This window comes from Phyllostomus hastatus, unplaced genomic scaffold (genome assembly GCF_019186645.2).
Source record: "Phyllostomus hastatus isolate PE091 unplaced genomic scaffold, TTU_PhHast_1.1 phas_contig_90, whole genome shotgun sequence".
In the NCBI taxonomy this organism is placed as follows: domain Eukaryota; kingdom Metazoa; phylum Chordata; class Mammalia; order Chiroptera; family Phyllostomidae; genus Phyllostomus; species Phyllostomus hastatus.
The window spans coordinates 10,156,482-10,168,800 of NW_025333984.1; positions in this window are offsets into that span (position 1 = coordinate 10,156,482).

Consider the following 12,319-nt stretch of genomic DNA (forward strand, 5'->3'; position numbering starts at 1 on the left):
TTATCTTACAGTCCCATTTGTTTATTCCTTTCCTTATGTCTTTTGTTCTAGGGGACATATCAGTGAAAATAATTGCTGTGTGGGATATCTGACATTTTACTATGTTTTCTTCTAAGACTTTTATGCTGTCACGACTTACATTGAAGTCTTTATCCATCCTGAGTTTATTTCGTTGTATGGTGTAAGTTGGTGGTTGAGTTCTCCTCCCTCCCCTCCCCTCCCCCTCCCCTCCCCTCCCCTCCCCTCCCCCTCCCCTCCCCCTCCCCTCCCCCCTCTTTTTTCCCATAACCTGCCCAGATCTCCCAGCACCATTTAGTGAAGAGACTATTTTTACTCCATTTTATGGTCCTGCCCCCTTTGTCAAATATTAATTGACCATAGAGACATGGGTTTTGTCTGGGTTCTGTTCTGTCCCACTGTTCAATGTATTTGTTCTTATGCCAGTACCAAACTGTTTTGATTACCATGGCCTTGTAATATAGGTTGATTTAAGTTATTGTGATCCCTCCTACTTTGTTCTTCTTTCTCAAAAAAACTGTGGATAATCAGGGTCATTTATAATTCCATTTAAATTTTTAAAATATTGTGTCTGTGAAATATGTCATTGGTGTTTTGATAGGGATTGTACTGAATCTATACACTGCTGTGGGTAGTATGGATATTTTAATGACATGAATTATTCCAATCCATGAACACAGTACATGCTTCCATTTGTGTCTTCCTTAATTTCTTTCTTCAGTGTTCTGTATTTTTCTAAGTACAGATCTTTTACCTCATTGGCTAAGTTTATTCATAGGTACTTTATTTTTCCTGTTGCTATAGTAAATGTGATTTTTTTCCTAATTTGGTTCGGATATTTCATTGTTGGTGTACAAAAATGCCTTCAATTTTTGTATATTGACTTTGTTTCCTGCTGTTTTGCCAGATTCACTTATTAAGTCGAGTAGTTTTTTGGTTAAGTCTATGGGGTTTTCTATCTACACTATCATGTTGGCAAATAATGACATTTTTACTTTCTCCTTCCACTTTTTATTTTTCCTTGTCTGATTGCTGTGGCTAGGACTTCCAATACTATATTGAATAGAAGTTGTGAAAGCAGACATCCCTGTCTTGTTCCTGATCTTAGTGGGAAAGCTTTTAGTTTTTGCCCGAGTATGATGTTGGCTGTAGGTTTCTCATATATGGTCTTTAATTGTGTTGGTATGATCTTTCTGCTCCCACTCTGCTGTGTTTTCTTTTTTCCATAAATGGGTGCTGTACTTTATCAAATGCTATTTCCGCATCTATTGATTGATCATTGATTTTTCTTCCTCATTTTGTTTATGTGGTGTATTACACTTATTGATTTGCAAATATTGTATCATCCTTGCATCCCTGGGATGCATCCCATTTGATCATGGTGTATGATTTTTTAAATGTATTTAGAATATGGATTGTCAGTACTTTGTTGAGGATTTTAGCTTTGTTCATCAGTGATATTGGCCTGTAGTTTTCTTTCTTTCTTATGTCTTTACCAGATTTTGGAATTAGCATGATACTGGCCTCATAAAAAGAGCTTGAGAGTCTTCCTTCTTGAATTTTTTGGAGTAGTATAAGCAGGACAGGATTTATCTCTTCCCTAAATGTTTGGTAAAATTCACCTGTGAAGTCATTCAGTCCAGGACTTTTGTGTACCGGGAATTTTTTCATTACTGCTTCAGTTTCACTAGCTGTTATTGGTGTACTCAGGCTTTCTGCTGCTTCTTGTGATTCAGTTTTGGAAGATTATATGTTTCTTGAAATTTTACTATTTCGCCCAGTTTTTCAAAATTTTTGTGGTATATACTTGTTTGTAGTAATTTCTGATAGTCCTTTGTATTTCTGTGGTATAAGTTGTAATTTCTCCTCTTTCATTTCTGGTATTATTTATGTGGGTCCTCTATCTTTTTTTCTTAATGAGTCTGGTTAAAGGTCTGTCGATTTTTCAAAGACCCAGCTCTTGGATTCGTTGATCCTTTGAATTGTTCTTTTAGCCTCTATGTCATTTAATTGTGCTCTGATCTTGATTATCTCCTTCCTTCTACTCACTCTGAGTTTTGTTTGCTGTTATTCCTCTAGTTCTTATAGATACAGGATTAGTTTGTTTATTTGAGAGTTTTCTATCCTTTTTAGGTAGGCCTGTATTGCTATAAACTTCCCTCCTAGGACTGCCTTTTCTGTGTCCCATAGGTTTTGGGTTGTGGTATATTTGTCTTCATTTGTTTCCAGAAACTTTGATTTCTTCCTTGATCTTATTGTTCACCCATTCATTGTTTAATAGCATACTATTTAATCTCAATGAATTTGAATGTTTTTGAGTTTTTTCCTTGATGTTGGTTTCTAGTTTCAAGCCATTGTGATCTGAGAAAATGCTTGATATGACTTCAGTTTTCTTGAATTTTTTGAGAATTGTTTTGTGTCCTATTATGTGGACTGTCTTTGAAAATACCCCATGTGCATTTGAAAAGAATGTGTATTTTGCTTCTTTGGGATGAAATGTTCTATATATCTATATCTATATCTATATATATATCAGTTAAGTTCCTTTGGTCTAGAGTGTCGTTCAGTGCCACATATCCTTGTTGACTCTTTGGAAGATCTATCCATTGTTGACAGTGGGGTGTAAAACCCCCTACTATAAGGTGTTGCTGTCTGTATCTTTCTTGAAGTCCTCCAAGATTTTCCTTATATATTTGGGTACTCCTATGTTGGTTGTGTATATGTTTATAATGGTTATATATTCCTCATGGATGCTTCCCTTGTTTATTATTAAGTGTCCTTCTCTATCTGTTTGTATGGCCTTTGTTTTGAAATCTATTTTGTCTGATATAAGTATTTCTATGCTGGCTTTTTTTGTGTGTCCATTTATTGGACTATTTTTTCCTTACTTCACTTTCAGTCTGTAACTTTTTCTGAGGTGAGTCTCTTGTAGACAGCATGTATACAGCTCATGTTTTCTTTTTCTTTTTAAATGTATTTTTTAAAGATTTTATTTATTTTTTAGAGAAGAGAAGGGAGGGAGAAAGAGAGGGAGAGAAACATCAGTGTGTGGTGTCCCTGACATGCCCCATAGTAGGGACCTGGCCTGCAACCCAGGCATGTGCCCTAGGCTGGAAATTGAACTGGAGACTCTGGTTCGCAGGCCAGCACTCAATCTACTGAGCCACACCAGCCAGGGCACGTCATGTTTTCTTGTCCATTCAGCTCCCTTATATCATTTGATTGGAACATTTCAACCATTTACATTTAAGGTTATTATTGGTAAGTACTTATTTATTGTCATTTTTTCCATACCTGTGTTTCTCTCTGTCTCTCTCATTCTCTTTCTCTCCCCACCCCTTCCCCTCTCTCTCTGTTTCTCTCTCTCCTTCTTTTTATAGCAGTCCTTTTGGCATCTCTTCTAGTGTTGGATTGGTGGAGACATACACTTTTACCCTTTTATCTGGGAAGCTATTTCATGATTTTAAATGAGAGCCTTGCTGGATAGAGTAGTCTTGGTTGTAGGTCTTTGTTTTTCATTATATGGAATATTTCATGCCCATCTCTTCTGCCTTTTAGTGTTTCTGTTGAGAAATCTGCTGATAGCCTTATTGGAGCTCCCTTGTATGTTATTTGCTGTTTCTCCTTTACTTCCTTTAAAATTCTTTGTCTTTAACATTTGGCATTTTAATTATGTTGTGTCTTGGGGGAGGCCTGTTTGGTTTCATCTTGATTGGGACCTCTGCTTCCTGAACTTGTGTGACTTTTCCCCTCAGTAAGTTAGGGAAGTTTTCTGTGATTGTTTTTTTCAAACAGCTTTTCTATCCCTTTCTCCTTTTCTTCTCCTTCTGATATTCCTATGTTGTGATTGTTTCTATGTTTCATGTTGTCCCTTAGTTCCCTTAAACTGTCATCATTCTTTTTGAGTCTTTTTTCATTTTATTGCTCTGCCAGGGGATTTCTTTCTACCTTGTCTTCCAGCTCACTGATTCCTCTGCTTCATCTAGCCTGCTTTTAATTCTTTTTAGTGTATTTTTCTTTTCAGATATTGTGTTCTTCATTTCTTTTTGTTCTTGTTCATACGTTCTATGTCCTTTTTCATGCTGCTCTAGTTTCCACTCAGTTCTTGTAGTGGTCACTGAGTTCCTTGAGCCTCCTTATAACCATTCTTTAAAATTCTATGTCTGATAGACTACTTGCCTCAATTTCATTTATCTCTTTCTCTGGGGAATCCTCCATTCCTTTTTATTGGGGCTTCTTTCTTTGTCTTCTCATTTTAGGTGAGTTTTTGTTTGTTTCTGTGTCTCAGGACACCCTGTTTTGCCCCCCTGTCTTTGTGGGAGGGACTTCTGTGGTGGTAGTTCTGTGGGACTCAGTAGTGCAGTCTCTTTGATCTCCTAATCTGGGTGCACTAGGCTTGACCTTTATTAAGTTTGTGTGGGGTGTCTTGTTGCGCTTGGGCTTTGCTTATTGGTGGCTCATTCATTGGTAGGTTCTCCCCTCCAGCTGGCTGACTGGTAGTCACAACTCCTGCTGTGTCTTGTATGTGACCATTTTGAAGTGCCTTCTGTACACTTTGGCTTCCAAACTTGATGTCAGTCAGCTAAGATTCCATTGACCATTTCCTTTATTTTTCAGATCAGCTAAGTGACCAAGCTGGGTGCAAGAGCAAGTGAACTTGGCTCCCACCTACTTGGCCACCATTTTTCACTCTCCTCCTCCTCTTCTTAAATATGTCCTGTTACCATTTCATAAAATGATTGGTGAAAATGAACTCATTTCATTCCCTCTCTGGGAAGATATCTGCCCTTTGACTCTAAATGCTGTCTTTGCTGCATAGAGCAATCTTGGCTGTAGGTCCCTGCTTTTCATGACTGAATATTCCTTGCCAATCCTTTCTAGCCTGCAAAGTATCTTTGGAGAAATCAGCTGATAGTCTTATGGGAACTCCCCTGTAGGTAACTAACTTATTTTCTCTTGCTGATTTTTCAGTTCTCTATTCTTTATCCTTTGGCATTTAAATTATGATATGTCTTGGAGTGGGCCTCTTTGCATCCATCTTGTTTGGGTCACTGTGCTTCCTGGGCTTGCATATCTACTTCCTTCACCAAATTAGGGAAGTTTTCTTTCATTATTTTTTCAAATGGATTTCCAATTCTTGCTCTTTCTCTTCTCCCTCTGGCATCCCTATGGTGTGAATGTTGGAACACTGGAAAGTTGTCCCTTGAAGTTGTCCCATCCATAGGGTGCTTGCACTATCCTCATTTTTAAAAAATTCTTTTTCCTTCTTATTCTGATTGGTGGTTTTCTTCCTTATGTTCCAAATCATTGATTTGATTCTTGGCTTCATCCACTCTACTGTTGTTTCCCTGTGAATTGTTCTTTATTTCAATTAGTGTATCTGTTGTTTGTGACTGGATTTTTTTTTTTTATGCTGTTGAGGTCCTTACTAAGTTCCTTGAGCATACTTATAACCAGTGTTTTGAAGTCTGCATCTTGATAGATTGCTTATCTCCCTTTTGTTTAGTTCTTTTTCTGGAGTTCTGGTCTGTGTTTTTTATTTGGGCCTTGTTTCTTTTCCTCATTTTGGTTGTCTCCTTGTGTTTGTTTCTATGTATTCAGCAGAGCGGCTAGACTCCCTGTCTTAATAGCGTGGCCTAATGTTGTAGGTGGCCTGTAGGGTCCAGTGGCACTGCCTCCCCTGTCATCCAAGCTGGGTACTCACTGTGTACCCTTCATGTTGCCTGAGTATGCCCTCTGCTTGTAGTTGAGCCTTGTTTGCTGTTGCAAGGCCAGTGGGAGGGATTTACCCAGGCCAGTCAACTGCAAGGACTGGCTGTGACCACTGACTGCCAACCTCTGCCTTTTGTGGAGGATCAGCTGTGCAGGTGCAAGGTGGTGTTGCACTGATGTTGTCTGTAGCTCTCCAGTGGGTGTGCAGACTCTGCAGTTTCCTGGGTGGTGCAGGGCAAGGTCAGCCCCCACTTGTGCTTTGCCCAGGGCCACCCTGCCTGGCCTATGAAGCTGTCTGGGACACTTGTTACTTGTTCTGGGCTTGGAGATTGCCAGGTGAAGCCAAGCTGTTTACCTAGGCTAGCTACTGCTAGTGTTGTGCCTGGGTCCACTTAGCAAGTGTTATGGTTGACTGGGGGGCTCACTGAGGCTGGCTGTTGCTTGTTTGAGAGGATTTAGGAAATTGTGAAGCATTAGCTAAGATCAGCCATCCATATGGAAAAGTCTCTGTTAACAGCTTGGGTGGGTTCATAAGTTGGTTGGATCCAAATCTCAGGAGATCCCCATGGGGGCACAAACAGTGTTAGCCAGGTTGATGAAGTCTCAGATATGGCACCTGCCTGTGGGCTCTGTGGGAGGAGGGTTCAGAAAAGGGACAGTGGCTTTTTTCTCTGGGAGAAAGTTGTCTCTCCAGCTCTCAGCTTGATGCCAGAACCTTCACTTCCTCTCTGTATGCCACTGGTGCTTTTCAAGCTGCTACCTTAGTGCTGGAGCTCAGAGGGAGTGAGTCTGAGTAGGTAAGTCCGTTTGTGGGTTCTTTAAAAAGAATTATGTGGGACTACAGAAGTTTATTCCACTGACTCAACCCCTGCTGGTATTTGCCGCCAGTAGTTTTGGGGAGTTATCTTCCTGTCACTGGAGCATGGCTGGAGGGCTTGTGGGGCTGGGACTCCTTGCTCCTGAATATCCCTTCCAAGTTTTCATCCACCACACATGAGTGTTGCACCAGTCTATCTTCTCACTCTGCCCCTCCTACCAGTCTGGAAGATTAATTCTGTAGTTGTCAGACTTCCATTCAACTTGATTTCTGATGGTTCTGAGTGATTGTTGTTTTATAATTTAGTTGTAATTTTGATGTGGTTTTGTGAAGATGTTAGCTGTGTTTATGCCACCATCTTGATTGGAAGTATTCTCAGAGTAATTTTGGTTGTAGGTCCTGATTTTGATCACTTTGAATATTTCTTGCCACAATGTTCTAGCCTGCAAAGTTTGTGTTGAGAAATCAGCTGACAGTCTTCTGGGAGTTCCCTTGTAGGTAACTGGCTGCTTTTCTGTCACTGCTTTTAAGACTCTTGGTCTTTAACATTTTGCATTTTCATTATGAGTTGTCTTGGTGTGGAACTCTATGAGTTCATTTTGTTTGGAACTCTGCTCTTCCTGGACTAGTATGTCTATTTCCTTCACCAAGTTAGGGAAATTTCCTGTCATTTTTTAAAAGACTTTATTTATTTATTTTTAGAGAGAGGAGAAGGGAAGAAGAGAGGGAGTGAAACATAAATGTGTAGTTGCCTTTTGTATACCCTGCACTGGGGACCCAGCCCTTAACCCAGGAATGTGCCCTGACTAGGAATTGAACTGGTGACTGTTTGGTTCACAGGCCAGTGCTCAATCCACTGAGCCACACCAGACAGGGCTCCTATTACTATTTTTTAAAGTTGGTTTTCAGTTTCTTTCTCTCTTCTCCTTCTGGCACCCCCATGATGATGCAAATATTAGTATGGTTGAAATTGTCCCAGAGGCTCCTTACACTATCTTCATTTCTTGAATTCCTTTTTTTTTTTTTCCTGTTCTGATTGGGTGTTTTTTGCTTCCTTATATTCTAAATGACTGATTTGATTCTTGGCTTCATCTACTTTACTGTTGATTTCCTGTAAATTATTCATTTCAGTTACTGTTTCCTTCATCTTTGACTGGTTCTTTTTTATGGTTTCTTTGTCCTTTTTCATGCTGTTGAAGTTCTCACTAAGTTTCTCGAGCATCCTTATAACCATTGTTTTGAACTCGGTGTCTGTTTATTTGCTTACCTCTACTTCTTTTTCTGGAGATCTCTCCTTTTCTTTAGTTTCGAACCTGTTTTTTTGTCTCCACATTTTGGCTGTTTTCCTAAGTTTGTTTCTATGTATTAGGTAGAGTTGCTGTCTCTTGGACTTGATATAGTGGCCTTATGTACTAGGTGTCCTGTAGGGCCCAGTGGCACAGCCTCACTAGTCACCCAAGCTAGGCACTCCAGGTGCACTCTTTGTGGGCTATGTGCACTGTCCTGTTATAGTTGAGCCTTGATTGCTGTTAGTGTCACTGGGAGGGACTGACCCACAGGCTGGTGAGCTGTGGGGACTGGTGGTAACTACCACAGAGAAGTTGCTGTGTAGAAGCTGACCTCATGGAGCAAGACTTGCTTCAGGGGGCTCGTGCTCACTGAGTCCACCCCTTGAGTGTGTTGCTTGTGGAGGCTATAGGGTTGTAATCCTGCATGGTCTGAAGCTGTCCACTGGGTGCACCAGCTCTGGGGCCTTCGTCAAGGTGCACAGTCAGCCACTGCCTGTGCCCTGCTCAGGGCCACTCAGAATGAACTACAGTGATCTTTAGATGGCTGCTACTTGTGCTGAAATTGAAAGTGATTAGGAGAGGCCAAGCTTGAACCAAGGCCAGCTGTTGCAAATGCTGGGCCTGGGGCCACTTAGATAGAGATAAGAGACACAGTGAGCCCAGAAGCTGCTTGTTTGCAAATTGTGAACCTTTGAGAGATTTTGGGAAAGTCTGCAGCAGGAGCCAAAACCGGCAGTTTGTATGGAAAAGCCACTGGAAATGGCTTGGGTGGGCCTGCAAATTGGGTGGGGTGATGACTTAGGGAATTACTAGGGCAGAACAGTGTTAGTCAGGGTGATGGAGACTCAGATACGGCACCTACCTGCCAGCTCTGTGGGGTGAAGGGAAGCTGGTCCTCCAGACCTTGCTTGATGCCGGACAATTCATTTCCTCCTTGTATGTCCCTGGTGCCTTTTGAGCTGCTGTCCCAGTGCTAGAGCTCAGAGGGAGTGAGTCTGAGTAAGTCCATGCATGGGTCCTTTAAGAGGAACTACCTGGGACTCCAGAAGCCTTCATCTCACTCAGCCCCAACCCCCACTGGTTTTATACTCAGAAGTTATGGTACTTCTCTTCCTGGAACTGGAACTTTGAGCTGGAGGGCCTGGTGTGCAGCTCAGGGGTTACTTCTGCAGCCATGATACCCCTCCCAATTTTTATCTACCACATGTGGGTATGGAACTAGCCCTTCTGTGTCTTTGTTTCTTCTACCAGTTTTATGTGACTTCTTTAACCCCCTAGATATAGGACTTCCATTCAGCCAGATTTCAGGTGGTTCTGAATGATGTCTCTGTAGTTTAGTTATAATTTTGATATGGTTATAGAAGGTTCTGAGTTCTGCATTTACCTACACAGGCAATCTGACTAGAAGTCTTAAAATGCCATTTTCTATTTCAAGGAAGCACTTTAGCCAATTATGTATGGAAGTCCAAGTAGTCTTTTTTTCCTTTTTTTTTTAATTTCTACCCTACCATGTCCAGAAAAGGATTTATGTAAAAACATATAGTACAGTATTTAAAAAGTAAATGAGAATATTTGATTTCTGGGTGAAATGTACCTAAAATGAGGTTAATATTCCAAATTCTATGTAGACCTGGGCTATGAATCAGGTCTGAGAAACCTGGCAGGCCACACAGAGAAGGTAATGTGGTCAGGTACTCTAATTACAGTGACCATCATATAAAAAGCCTGTCATGGAGGAGAACATTTTCTGGCTTGAAGCCTAAAAGACTTACTTGCATTCTCATAATGAAGAAACCCTGTCTTTTCAGTAAATAAAACAAAGGTGTATGTTTTGTAATGGCCCCAAATGTTAGCTGATGGACAACATGTCAAATCATTCTGGTAAGGATATTTCTGCAATGTTACCATTGTAGAAATATGTGGTCCTGGCACCCAGGTCTCTGATGGTTTGGTTTAGTACAGGAAAAAAAAATTTTGTATATTTGGGACAGGGTTTATCAAGTGGGACTTATGAAGCCTTAATTTTTATAAGCATGTTTGTAAAGATCAGAAACTCATGCAACTGTTGTTTGAGTCCCATGATACAGGCAACATAAACAAGATCTCATTAGTTGAAATGTTGTGCCCGGCCTTTTGATTTTCTTTTATTGCATTTTTATGGATCCTGATCTGCAAGGCTGTCTCAGGTAGACTGAAGCTTATAATATTACAGCTGCTTAATATTTTCATCACTTATCAGAAGCATGGTTTAAGCATTTAATTTCTTTAATTGAAGTAACATTTTTAGAGACACTGTCAGGGTCAAAGAGATTTTATTGTGTCTAGAGTTGAGAATAAAAAGAAGAGCTACTTGAAAGATACTAATTCATGCTAATTGAATACAGATTTTGTTGTATTTATAGACACAAATGTACATGATAATTAAGAATAACAATAGAAGGGATATTGGAAATACTGACTAAAGGAAGTGTGGTAACCTGAGAAGATAAACTTTAATATAAGAATAATTGCTTTTTGTTTCTGATTCTTAGGTACTGTTTTAAGCTTTAATGACCATTATTTCTACCTGGGTCAGGCTAACAAAGCTTAATTCCTGTGATAGGTTATTAAATAGAGGTGTTTAATAGAGGAAAATAGAAAGGAGAATATTTTGATTGAGGATAGGGCATATAAACTTGAGAAATGCATCAGCATAAGTCAGAAGTAGCCTTCATTTCAGGGACAGGAACTTGAAAATAACCTAGTACTTATCTCCAGCTTAATCTGAGAACTGTTATTTTTTTCCAGATTACAGATAGCTAGATGTCCTTGGACTTGAGTAAGAGGTTAAGGAAGAGGTACTGTTATCCATGTCCCCCCAAAATTCTAACTGGAATGATATTGTACTATATTCAAGGCCTTCATGATTCTAATTTTGTGCAGTATGTAGTGGTACTCATCTCCTAGGGTTACATATATCATTATTAAAGAATATGAGTTGTAATTAGATATGCCACTGCTAGGTACTGTTATGCAGGCAACTTTTGTGCTTCTCAGGACAATTGATCCAAGATGTCAGTACTACAGAAAAAAGATCATGCTAACAAGATACAAGCAGGAAATGATTTGTAAAATGAATATTCATACCACATGCATCTGGGGTCCAGTTATATTTTAAAATTATGGTGAGTACTCAGGGTAAGAATGACCTTAGACTAGGTGTGATTTGGGAAGTCTTGTTCTCAACAGGTTGACCTGGGAAGACTCCATGGAGGATTTAGATGTTCAAGAATTTAATTTATATATTTCTATTAGGTAGGATAGACAGTAAACGAAGGCAGGGAGGAGGAAGGAGACATGTCTCACCCATTGGCCCAGCAGTCCTGAGCCCAAAGTCCCCAAAGATTTGCATTCCTATTATTTCAGGAGTGTATGTTGCATAGCAGCTAGGAATGAGCAGCCAGAGGGGAAATAAAAGAAGGGCCCTCACCATTACAATCTAATAAAGAACTTAATACATGGAGCAAAGGAAGTCATGTCTCACTGCTGACCCAGTAGTCCTGAGCCTGGCTCGATAAGGCTGCCAGGCATTCTGAACAACACCAGCAAAATTATGATAGTGCAGGAGTGGGGGCCACCCCTCAAAAGTCTGTGTGTATCATCTCCACTAGCTGGGAAAAGGAAAACCTTGAGAGTGTGTATTCATTCTAAGGCCTGGAAGGGGAAGGGGATGAGGTCCACAGTGAAGCCCATGAAACAGCTTTGGTTTACTGCGTGCCTCCAGGCATGTATACAAAATGAACAAATAGAGTCTGGAGCAAGATAAGGATTTGGGGTAACACACCCCCACACATATGTAAGTTTGGGTATTCACATTCCCCCAGAAAAGCTGGCATCACCTTTACCCATCAATCAATATGTAACTTCTTCACCTCCATCCCGCCAACTACAAAGGACTTGTTCTGTTGGCTCCTTTGCCACTTGTGGTGGAGGGGGAGTCTGGCCAGCTGGACTCTGGCCAGGGGGCCTCTGATCAGGCCCCTGACCACCCCCTTTTGGCTACCTGGCCTATGGCACTGGTCAGCTGAGCTTTGGTCACCCTGTTCTTTTTTTAAAGGGATTGATTTTATTTGTTTGTTTATTTATTTATTTATTTTCAGAGAGAGGGAGAAAGAGAGGGAGAGAAACATCCATGTATGGTTGCCTCTCATGTGCCCCCTATTGGGGACCTGGCTTGCAACCCAGGCATGTGGCCTGACTGGGAACTGAACCAACAACCCTTTGGTTTTCAGGCCAAGGCTCAGTCCACTGAGCCACACCAGCCAGGGCTGGCCACCCTGCTCTTGCCACCCTTACTTTTGCTTTCCCTTAGAACTTAGCACTAATAAAGTTTGTCTGCACACTAATAGGTTTTTGATCTGTAATTCTTTACTGTGTTGGCAAGAAGAACTGAGTTTCTGAGACTTTCTCCCGTAACATTTCTACTCAAACTTAGAGGGTGCAG